At 48.6% G+C, this 11,644-nt stretch overlaps 1 long non-coding RNA gene and 1 pseudogene across 1 annotated transcript in view; one reads left to right on the top strand and one right to left on the bottom strand.

The window, feature by feature from the left end:
• The window catches only part of LOC145716753 (uncharacterized), a 17,559-nt gene that overhangs the window by 1,064 nt on the left and 4,851 nt on the right, over positions 1 to 11,644 (top strand). The gene's annotated exons all lie outside the window — the stretch shown is intronic.
• LOC102728619 (Y-box-binding protein 1 pseudogene) lies at positions 9,827 to 10,922 on the bottom strand (annotated as a pseudogene).

Genomic DNA, 11,644 nt, shown 5'->3' with positions numbered 1-11,644 from the left:
CTCTGTAAGACGGAGCTCAGTGTATGGCTGAGCACAAGCAGATTGGCTGGGAATCGTGTATCAGCCGAGAGCAGGCCTGGAGTGTGTGTGTGTGTGTGTGTGTGTGTAGAGAGAGAAAGAGAACTTGCCTGGAGTGTGTGTGTGTGTGTGTGTAGAGAGAGAAAGAGAACTTGCCTGGAGTGTGTGTGTGTGTGTGTGTGTGTGTGTAGAGAGAGAGAAAGAGAACTTGCCTGGAGTGTGTGTGTGTGTGTGTGTGTGTTTGTGTGTAGAGAGAGAGAAAGAGAACTTGATGTCCATCTTTGTACTTCTGCTTCCTTGGTCTATAGCTGTCACTAGAAACACCTGTCCAGCTATGGATGACGTTTCCAGACCTCCGCTCTGTCTCCATGTGGGTGGGGCCACGGGCCTCATTCTTGCCAAGGGCCCTGAGTAGAGGCATGGCCGTTAAGAAGCACGTGTGCCTTCCCGCCGCTCTCCTTCCTAGCTGACGATGGCGGGTTGGCCGGTTGATAGGGGCCTGGGACCCTAAATCACCAGGTGGGAAATGCTGCTTGCATCCCAACAATGGAGCACCCATTGTTGGGAACTGAATGTTTGCGCTACCCCCTCCCCCTCGAATTCATATATTGAGGCCCTAATCTCCACTGTGATGGTATTTGGAGGTGGGTCTTTGGGGAGGTAAGTAGGTCATGAGGGTGGGGCTCTCACGAATGGGCTTAGTGCCCTTATAAGAGGAGCCCCGAGAGAGACCATCTCTCTCTGCCATGTGAGCACACATCGGGGAAGGTGGCTATCCATGAGCCAGAAAGCGGGTCCTCAGCAGACACTGAATCTGCCAGCCCCTGTAGATCATGGAACTTCACCACCCCAGAACTGGGAGAGATACATGTTGTTGTTTAAGTTGCCCAGTCTATGGTCAGCCCGAGCTAAGACACTCATTGTTTGATAAGGAGTGATATATTCTGAAATGTCTGAGGTTTATTTATTACAGCAGCTAATATTACTCTAACTCATGTGTAGGGAGAAGGGGGGTTAGGGAAGGCTTCACACAGACGTTCTAACCTGAGCAAGGTTTGAAGGATGAGCAGAACTTGCAGTGGTGGAATCGGGATGGGAGGGCAGATTTCTGCTCAGTAGAAGAAAGAATTGTTGGCCTGTGATAGTTAGCCTTATAAAATCTCCGTGACGCGGGGAGCGTGTAAGCAGAGACTGTCAGGAATGTTACCCTGGGTAGCATGTGGGACCAGATGCCCCCTGATGTCCTTCCAGCTTCATAAGGACCTGGGGTACCCCACAGGTTGCCCAAAATATCCCCCAGCTTCGCTCAGGGCTCTCCGAGCCTGGAGCAAGAACCCACTAGTAACTACCCACAATGACCATGTTAATTGGGTATACTGAGAAGCCACCTACAGTTCCCACCGTGGTGACCAGGCTGTGTTCCAGAAATCTCTATGTGAGCCAGTTGTTTGGAACTCAGAATGCGTTTTCCCATAGAAACCAAGTTATAAATGGTGGTGGTTTTTCAGGTCAGTCCACAAATTTCTACTTAACTCATCATGTTCCTGAAGTTTATCATTAGCAGTACAATGTTAGCTGCCCTGTTCACCTTTTATAGTGTGGTTTGTTTGAGAAAATGCATTTCAGGTTCCAGTGGGGGAATGCAGGCATAACGTCTCACTTCTAAGTGGTATCAAGGTGGCTCCTCGGGGAGTTGGAGGGATGGGGCAAGTGTTTCAGGCACCAGGAGCTCCTTAGTTCTGCCCCACTGTAGACAGAGGGCTCCATGCCCCAGAGGCCCCGAATTGAGGCACAGTGGGCCACGTCCCAGCCGTGAGATTGGGCAGGAGCCAGAATTCAGACACCAGTGGCTGTCCCCACCTTGTTGGAGCAGATCAGTCATGGTACCTGCACATACTCAATGGCCTTGCTCAGGAAAGTAGCTGAACCCTGACTGGTCCAAGCAGGCCCCTGATTGCAGGCAGCCCGTGTGCGGGTCACTTGGTTACCATCTGACTGGAGCGGCTCTGCCCATGAGGGGCCATGGTGGTGTGCAGAGCCAATCCACTTGGCTACCTCCAGAATCCAGACTCTGGATTAGAGACAGGCTGGGTCAGCTGGTAGGCAGGAAGGACTGGAATGGAGACCCACATTCATCAGTCAGGGCTCTAGGATGCAAGCACCAGGCACTCACTCTCCCTGATTAAACTGAAAAGAAGTTTCTGAAAAGCACACTGGGATACACACTCTAGCAGGCCCTGTCAGTGCCCTGCCCAGACCCCTCTGCATTCACGGCCACCCATCAAGTCTGCTTATGGCGACAGTGTTTGGATCTCTGACCACAGGGAGCGCGCTGGGCCCGAGTGCAGGGCGAACCCAAAGGGCTGGCGAGTTTGTGCCCCTGGAAGCAGCTCTGAGCCAATGATGGATGTGGAGCTGGTCAGAAAGACCCCTTTCCTCAACTGAGCTAACTCTGAGGCCTGTTCCACACTCTCTCCAGAGCTCCCCTGCAGGATTGAGCTCCAGTTGCCCTGAGCGGTAACCAGCTTGATATAACAGTTATCTATTGCTGTGGAGCAAACCATCCAAAAATTGTGTGGTGTAAAACAATAATGATGAATTATTTCTCATGATTCTGTGGGTTGGATGACAACTCTGCAGTTGGTGTCATCTTGTGGAGCTATGTTCCGTAGGAAAGAAGGTCCAAGATAGCCTCGTACATCTGGCGGTTGGCTGGGGGCCTCAGTTTCCCTCCACATGACCCCTCATCCTCCACTAGGGCTAGACCAGCTTCCTGGTGAGGTGGTCTCAGGGCAGTGTTCGGAAAGGGCCCAGGCAGAAGCTGCAAGGCCTCGTTAGGCTCCAGGACTCATTCCATGCCTCTTCCACTTCTATTCTATTGGCCAAAACAAGGCCTGAGGCTGGCCAGATCCACGGGGTGGAGAAATACACTTCCCTCTGGATGGGGAGCATGCTGGATACTGGATGGGACGAAAGGGGGCCATGAAACAACCCACCACACCTGCTAACACATACTTCATTAACTTCCTTCTCTAGCTCTCTTCCTCTCTTTTTTTTTTAAGATCTTATTTATTTATTTGAGAGAGAGCAAGAATGAGAGACAGAGAGCAGGGGAGGGGCAGAGGGAGAAGCAGACTCCCCACTGAGCAGGGAGCCTGATGTGGGACTTGATCCCAGGACCCTGGGATCATGACCTGAGCCGAAGGCAGACCCTTAGCCGACTGGGCCACCCAGGCGCCCCTCTCTTCCTCTCTTCTACCATTATTTCCCGGCAGAAACACTTACTAGTTACACTTGAATATTTGAATCACTGTCTACTCTGGGGAACCTAAACCAAGATCCATGCAGAATCATCTGGAGAGCTGGGAACCAGGTTTGAGGCTCCACTCCCAGGAAGGATGGCCCCCGCCTAGAGGACATCAGTGCCACTGTCCCCAAGCTAGATGCCTGTCCCATCTGGTACTTTCTTCTTCAGGTGCTCATGTCTGCTCCGAGCCTGGTGTGAGTGATACTAAATAATGGAGTCTATGTCACCTGCCCGAAGCCTTACTGCCGAGGAGGCTGCAGAGGCCAGGGTTCTGGGCTCGGCAGTGGGGAGGAGGGCTCGCGAGGATGGAAATGCCCCCAAACGTAGCATGGACGTTCAGCAATGTCCGCTTCCCACCCAGAGAGAAGAAGGTGAGGGAAGGAGTGGCACCAGAGAGGAGGAGGTCCCCAGAGCTGCCCCTGGGGGCTTTCCCTGTTTGCCCTGTCCTGTTCCAGTGTCAGTTCTCACACTTTCTGACCATTATGTCTTCCTTTCTTAAGGTGGTTTAGGTGAGTCTTGATTTCTTTCTACCAAAGTCCTCCTACTAACAAAGCCCAAGCTCCTGCAGACACAGGCACCCAAGCCATGGGGTTAGCTGTCCCACCTGGGCCTGAAATTGGGACCGCCAGACCTCCTATGGAGAGTGGCGGTTTCCAGGAAACCTCTCTCTCACCGAGAGGCCGCCTGGTCATGTGCAACCATCTGCCGTGGCCCCTCAAGATGGCGTCTGTCCACATGGAACCAGCATCTTAGGAGTATGAGTTCTTTTTTAGAAAAGATTTATTTATTTATTTATTTATTTATTTATTTATTTATTTATTTAAGAGAGAGAGAGAGCGCGCCACACAAGCAGGGGGAGGAGAAGAGGGAGAGGGGGAGAGAGAATCTCCAGCAGACTCCCTGCCGAGTGCGGAGCCCACATGGGGCTCTATCTCATGACCCTGAGATCACAACCTGAGCCAAAATCAACAGACACTCAACCAACTGAGCCACCAAGGCGCCCCCATGAATATGAATTCTTATGAGTATGTTATGCTTTACTTCTGGTGGCTGTCTTGCTTGTTAGTTCATCTGTTGGTTCATTTGTTCACCCCACAAATGCTTATTGTATATCTTGGAAATATTCACCCTCTTGGGAAGAAGCTCAGATGCAAAGCTATTAAGTAAGAGCAAATGCATGAGTCTTTGTCCAGTGCTTACAAATAGATATTGGAACAATTTCCAAGTCATAGCCTTCCAATATTTCTGTACTTTTATTTGGTTAATTAATTTTAAAAGCCAATATGATGCATACACACATTTGGAAAGTCAGATAGTGCTAAAAGTCTTATGACAGTGTGGTGGTTCCCTGCTCCACCTTTCCCTACTTTTCTAGTTCTCCTCCTTAAAGGCAACCACCAAACTCTGTTACCTGTTTCTTCTGGAATTTACTCATTCCTATATGTCTGAAGAATATGCCTGTGCTGCTTTTGATTACTTAATTATAGGCTTAATTAATTGATTTCTTATTATGATAGATGAAGTTTAATGCTCTTACACTATTGTCCTCTCTCCTTCCCCTCCCCCAACTTTCCAATATGTTTTTGGGGTTTGTTTGTTTGTTTTTTAGAAAGGGTGAGGTGAGGGGAGGAGCTGAGGGAGAGGAAGAGAGGGAATCCTAAGCAGACTCAGCCGCTCAATCTCACAACCCCGAGATCATGACCTGAGCAGAAATCAAGAGTTGGACGCTTAACTGACTGAGCCACCCAGGCACCCCTCCAATATGGTTATTTTACAATTTAAGTCAACATTCGGAGTCTACAGTATTATGCCTATGTAAAAATTATTCACAGCTGAGCTTTGTAATTCGTGCTATTTTTTCCTTTCTGTTTTCTTTGGCTTTTGTTTTCCCTAAAGTTAATAATTGCTTTGTTACTTTCATTTGTCTAACTTTCTTTCTTTTTTTTTTTAAGATTTATTTATTTATTTATTTGAGAGAGAGAGAAAGAGCACTAGTGGGGGGAGGGGCAAAGGGAGCAGCGGAGGGAGAAGCAAGCTCTCTGCTGAGCGGGGAGCCTGACGTGGGGCTCAATCCCTGGACCCTGAGATCATGACCTGAGCCGAAGGCAGATGCTTTAACCAACTGAGCCACCCAGGCGCCCCTGCTTAACCTTCTTTATAGCCACTGCATATTCTTTCCACAATACTCGTCCATAAGGTCAATCATAGGAGGTAATCTATCATTTCCAGTGTTTTCCCTGGAGCTGTCCTTCCTGGAGACCTTCGTTTTCCTTCAGTCTGGACTTGCTGTTCTCCAGGCCTGCTACCCAGTGGTTGTCTTGGGATTTCCTTTTGCTGTCATCCTTAAAATTCCCTTTACCTCTCTCTGTGTGTCCTGGATCTCATGGCTTTCTCTTCCTTGGGTTTTTACTCCCTTGCTCTGGTAACGCACCTTGTCCGGTGAACAATGGATAGCAGCAGAGGGCATGATGATGACCACTCCAGTTCAGTCTGTCTGCCCTCCAGAAAATGCCTTTGACTTTTCTTTTGGTTGGATCTCTTGTTTCCTGCACCCATCTTTCTTGGTTTTAGTGGTGAACAACTTCTAGTAGCTTCCTGAGAAGGGGTTTGCACTGGTGATCTTTGGAGACTTTGCATGGCTGAAAAATACTCCTCTCCTACCTGATTAATAATTAGTCTGGACATAGAATACAAGGGTGGAAATCACGTTCCTTTAGAATATTGAGGGCCTTGCTTCATCATCTTCTTTGCCAGTATGACTGCTGAGAGGCTCAAATCCTTTAGAAGCACTGACCCCACGTTTCTCCCTGGAAGTTGACCAGATTTTCTCCTGTCCTCAGTATTCTGAAAACTCCTAGTGATATACATTGGGATGGGACTGCTTCCAGCCACTATGCTGGGAGCTCAGTGGGCTATTCAGTCTTCATGGTGCAGAATTATTATTCTTTTTTTTAAAATTTTTATTTATTTAAATAAACCCTACACCCAACATGGTGCCTGAACTCACAACCCTGAGATCAAGAGTCACATGCTCCTCCGACTAAGCCAGCCAGGTGCCCCCCATGGTGCAGAATTATTATTATTACTTTTTAAAGAGTTTGTTTATGTTATGTATGTATGTCTTTAGAGCATGAGCAGGGGAAGGGACAGACGCAGAGGGAGAGAGAGAATATCAAGGCGACTCCGTGCTGAGTGCAGAGGCTCAGGGCTCCATCTCACGACCCTCAGATCATGACCTGAGCTGAAATCAAGAATCGGATGCCTAAATCACTGAATCACCCAGGCGTCCCCCATGGTGCAGAATTATTAAGAAGACCTTGGGAACTCACTGTGGGTTGTCTAGACCTTAGCCAGGGCCCCTATCTCCTAAGCTTAGCTTCTTACAGGACCAACAACAGCTTTCGCTCCCATGCTCCCCCCAGTGGGGGTCTGGGAGTAGACCTACAAATCCCACAGACCCCAAGGTCTCCAGATGCCAGGTATCGGGCATTCCCCAGCAATGGCAAACATCAGGTACCCTGAATCTAGTCTGCCTGGTGCCCCAATAGCCTATGATTACCCCCTTGACAAAACTGCTTTCCTATAGTTGCCTATGAGAGGGAGATCCCGTGAGGGGGAGGTCCTTCCCCTGGGACCAGCTGCACCCTGGCCCCAGCACACCTCTCTGTGGAATCATGGGAGATTCAGGGGTTCCCACTGAGTTTCCCATGTCTGGTCACATGTTTAGGATTTCCAGTCATTCTTTTTTTGTTGTTCTCTAAATGATCTTTTTTAAAAAAACAAACTTCCATTCCCAGTATGCAACGTCTCTTATTTCTCTGGGGATATTAATGATCTTTTAAAAATCTTTTTTATCTTTTCTGCTGCCTCAGGTCCTTTGGTCTCTAGATTCCTTATTAGAGGTCTTTCTAGGAAGTCTGGTAACCTTTGGTTGTCTGCTCGTAATTACGTATAGTGGTGAATGGGGAGGAACGCTAGAGCTCATTGGAAGGAGTAGTGACTGGGGCACTTTGACTTTGAGCCTCACTGTAGGGTGATCTTGGTGGACCTTCTGTTGGGGATCCTCTGGGTCAATGTCTTTATTTAGGTTTTTCTTGTTGGATGGTGAAATGCCCAGAGAGTTGTCTTCTGATCTCCTGCCTGGAGAGCAAAGATCGGTGCCAGTCCCGTGGGGGCTGGGTTGGGAAGGAGAACTGGAGGGTTGGTGGGCCAAAACTGAATCCCTGCCTGAAGACTCTCTTCTCTGCTTTACCTTCGGCAGAGAATAAGCTCCAGCCCCTGCCCTGAGGGAGAAGGGCAGGTGCCCAGCACTGCGGAGTTGGGGAGGGGCCAGGAGGACGGGCGGCCTCCCAGGTCTCCCCGTCTCCACCAGCCCGCTTCCCCCCAGCTCCCCAGGGCACTGCGGCGGTCAGCACTTGGGCACACCAAGAACTCTGCAGTGGAATTGGATCCTGGCTGAATTTCTCTCCCTCTGGTTTTAGGATTTTGCTCCCTTGGGGCTGCCCATGTAGAGTTACCACTTGTCCATTTCCAGCACCCCCCCAAATTTGTCACTGCAAGCTCCTGCCTTCTCTCCTCTGACCTTGTATGTTTATGTCCTAAAAAAAAAAAATCTTTTCATTAGTTGTAGTGAACTTTGGAAGGGAGCAAGCCTAGATGCGCATGTTCAGTCTGCCATAGCAAGTCATCATAGCCTTGCTATGCTCCAACTACTCTACCGAGTGATCAGCAACTTGCAGAGGCTTGGTGCTGCTGACTTCTCTCTGCCACAAGGCAGTTCAGCCAGGCCCCCATGGGCTCAAATTGCTGCAGCTGGGAGGCGGAGACAGGTTCCCTCGGGACAGACCCCCAGAGCCCCAACCTGTCGGGGTCTCTCAGAGCCCCCACCCCTGCAGCCCCTTCACTGGGAGCTCGGAGGGAGGGAGTCCTGGGCAAGTGGGTACTACTCTGGTGAGAAGGCATGGCGTCCAGCCAGGCGTGTCCAAGGACAACCCAACCCACTGGCCTGGGTGGGTAGCACCCTTTGCAACCACGTGGCTGGGTGCTGTGGAGAGCAGGAAGGATGGACCACACACTGGAAAGATGCTGACATTATTCCTTCTGGGCTTCATTCAAATGCTGCTTCTGAAGCCTGATCATTTTGGGGGCTTAGGACCCTTCTTTTCAGAACTGGGGCTGATTCTTTGTCAGGTTAACTCCTCCCTGGTGATGATGTCCTCCCATGTGTTGGCAGAGTCTTCTGGTGTCTGAAAAAAAAGACTGTCTTAGTCAATTTGGTACTTTGCTATAACAAAGTACCAAGGACTGGGTGGCTTATAAACAACAGAAATTTATTTCTCTCAGTCCTGGAGGCTGGAAGTCTGAGATCAGTGTGCCAGCATGGTCAAGTTCTGGTGGGGACCTTCTTCTGGGTTGTAGAAAGGCCAACTTCTTGCGTGTCCTCACAGGACAGAGAGCAGAGGGGAAGCAAGCTCTCTTATGACTCTTCCTCTTTTTTTTTTTCTTATGACTCTTCTTTTTTTAATTTAAATTTTGTTAGTTAACATATAGTGCAATATTGATTTCTGGAGTAGAATTCAGTGATTCATCCCTACATACAAAACCCAGGGATCATCACAACAAGTGCCCTCCTTAATACCCATCACCCGTCTAGCCCATCCCCCACCCACCTCCTTCCATCAACCCTCAGTTTGTTCTCTTCTGTTAAGAATCACTTATGGCTTGTTTCCCTCTCTCCTTTCTTTCTTTTCCCCCTTCCCTTATGTTCATCTCTTTTCTTTCTTAAATTCCACATATGAGTGAGATCATACAGTATTTGTCTTTCTCTGACTTATTTCACTTAGCATAATACACTCTAGTTCCATCCATGTCATTGCAAATGGCAAGATTTCATTCTTTTTGATCGCTGAATAATATTCCACTGTATGTGTATACCACATCTTGTTCTTCTTCTTTTTTTTTTTTTAAAGATTTTATTTATTTATTTGAGAGAGAGAGAATGAGAGAGAGCACATGAGAGTGGGGAGGGTCAGAGGGAGAAGCAGACTCCCTGCTGAGCAGGGAGCCCGATGCGGGACTTGATCCCGGAACTCCAGGATCATGACCTGAGCCGAAGGCAGTCGCTTAATGAACTGAGTCACCCAGGCGCCCCTATACCACATCTTCTTTATCCATTCATCAGTTGATGGACATTTGGGCTCTTTCCATAGTTTGGCTATTGTTTTTTTTTTTTTTTTTATTTAAGACCTTGCCATTTGTTGACTTTTTTGAAAAAATCAAGTTGTAAACTTTTATTACAAATTAAAAATGAGGTTCTTAAAAATCTCAACTTGACCAGGTATGAAACAATTTAAAAACCTTTAAAGGTGTCTTGAGAAAAACCAGGCTTTAAAAACAAAACAAAACAAAACAAAACACATTTGTCATTACCAAACAGAGACGTCTGTAAATAATAATAAAAAATAAGAAAAATCTAATATTTTCTATATATATTCTAATAAAAATCCCATGCTGCATAGATAATGCAGATAGTTCTATTTATGTGGTCAATGGGCAAAAAGCAAGCACTTAAGGTCTTCAGCTCCAATCTTTTGTTCATTTCTGATTGCTGGAATTTCATCTTCATTTCTTCGTGGTGGATGACTAAACCGGATGATGGTAGAGATGGTAAGCCGGCATTTGCTCAGCCCCGCCCTGCTCAGCCTCCAGAGCAGAGCGAATTCTCAGCTGGTGGATCGGCTGCTTTTGTCTCTTTGCCATCTTGTGGTTTAGGGTTTTCTGGGCGTCTGTGTCGGTAAGTGAAGTCGTGGCGGTACTGACGTTGAGGTGGTTGCTGACCTTGGGTCTCATCTCCTTGATTTTCCTTATCTTCCTCGTTGCCATCCTCTCTAGGCTGTCGTTGGCGAGGAGGACCCCTGCGGAATCGTGGTCTATAACCCTGGTGCGTATTCTGTCTCACTGGTCCACCTTGTTCTCCTGCACCTGGTTGTCAGCACCTTCCATCACTTGTCCCTGCACAGGAGGGTTGGAATATTGTGGTCGCCGCCCAGAGGGTCTCCGCATGTAGTGGGAACCAGTGCGGTTGGGCCTGGCCTTTGGGAGCACTTTCCGACCCCTCGTCCTTTCCCCCACTCTCACTATTCTGGTAATTCTGCTGGGAATTGTGTGGAGGACGCCTGCGCTGGGGAGCGTGTCTATAATGGTTAGGGTCTGCTGCTTATTTACTGCCTTGCGCTGGAACTCCACCAGGGCCTGTCACATCTGCTGCCTCCGCACCCTTTTCTCCTTCAACAACATCAAACTCCACAGTCTCTCCATCTCCTACACTGCGAAGGTACTTCCTGGGGTTATTCTTCTTTATGGCAGTCTGGTGTACAAAGACATCTTCCTAGGTGTCACTCCTGTTGATGAAACCATATCCGTTTCTTACATTGAACCATTTTACTGTTCCCCAAACCTTCGTTGTGATGACCTTCTTGTCTGTGCCGGCAGGTGCCTTCGATGTGAGGCCTCCCGGGGTGTGATGGTAACTAGGCGGTGGGGCTGCTCGGGGCTCTGTGGGGTCGGCTCTCCGCTCCCGCTACCGATCGAACTCCATAGTTTGGCTATTGTTGACAATGCTGCTATAATCATCGGGGTGCATGCACCCCTTCAAATCTGTATTTTTGTATCCTCTGGGTAAATACCTAGTAGTGCTGGTAATTAATTCTATGTTCCACTTTTTAAGAAACCACCATGCTGTTTTCCTGAGCCTTACTTTGAAATCCACTAAATGTGCCCTCCACCGTGAGGCTTCAGTTCCCAGCTCTCTGCCCATCTCCTAGTTCAAGATCAACCAGGCCCTGCTCTGTATTCAGAGGCACCTGTGTATGACAAACACAACCCTTGTCAGGTTGTCTTCTAGTCATCTGTTTGCTGGTGTCTAGGCTGTAAGTGCCCTGAGGACAGGGACGGGGACATCCCCGGTCTCACATCCCCAGAGCATCGTGTGCGCTCTTGACTCAGGGCCAGCCGATCATGACATGAATCCGTGTTTGTTTGACTGACGGGGTCACCAGCTGCTCACCCACCCACTGGCCAGTTGTCTGTTGACTGACCGAACAACTTAGCACTCTCCCTCTTCTCTCTGCCAAATCACATCCTTTTATTCTGGGCTGGAAAAGCAATAGTCGTTACCTCTCTACCCGTGAGGTGATTAAGTGTGGGCTCAGGGATCGGAGGCTTACTAGTTAGGTTGCTACGGAAAATTTTTTGAAGCTCTCTGAGCCTCAGTTCCCTCATCGGTATAATGGAGTAATACCGGGACCTACAGCAAGTGGC

This window comes from Leptonychotes weddellii, chromosome 13 (assembly GCF_054177405.1).
Source record: "Leptonychotes weddellii isolate Sample4059 chromosome 13, ASM5417740v2, whole genome shotgun sequence".
NCBI lineage: Eukaryota > Metazoa > Chordata > Mammalia > Carnivora > Phocidae > Leptonychotes > Leptonychotes weddellii.
The sequence above is the reverse complement of the archived record's forward strand: the minus strand, read 5'-3'. Positions and strand labels throughout refer to the sequence as shown.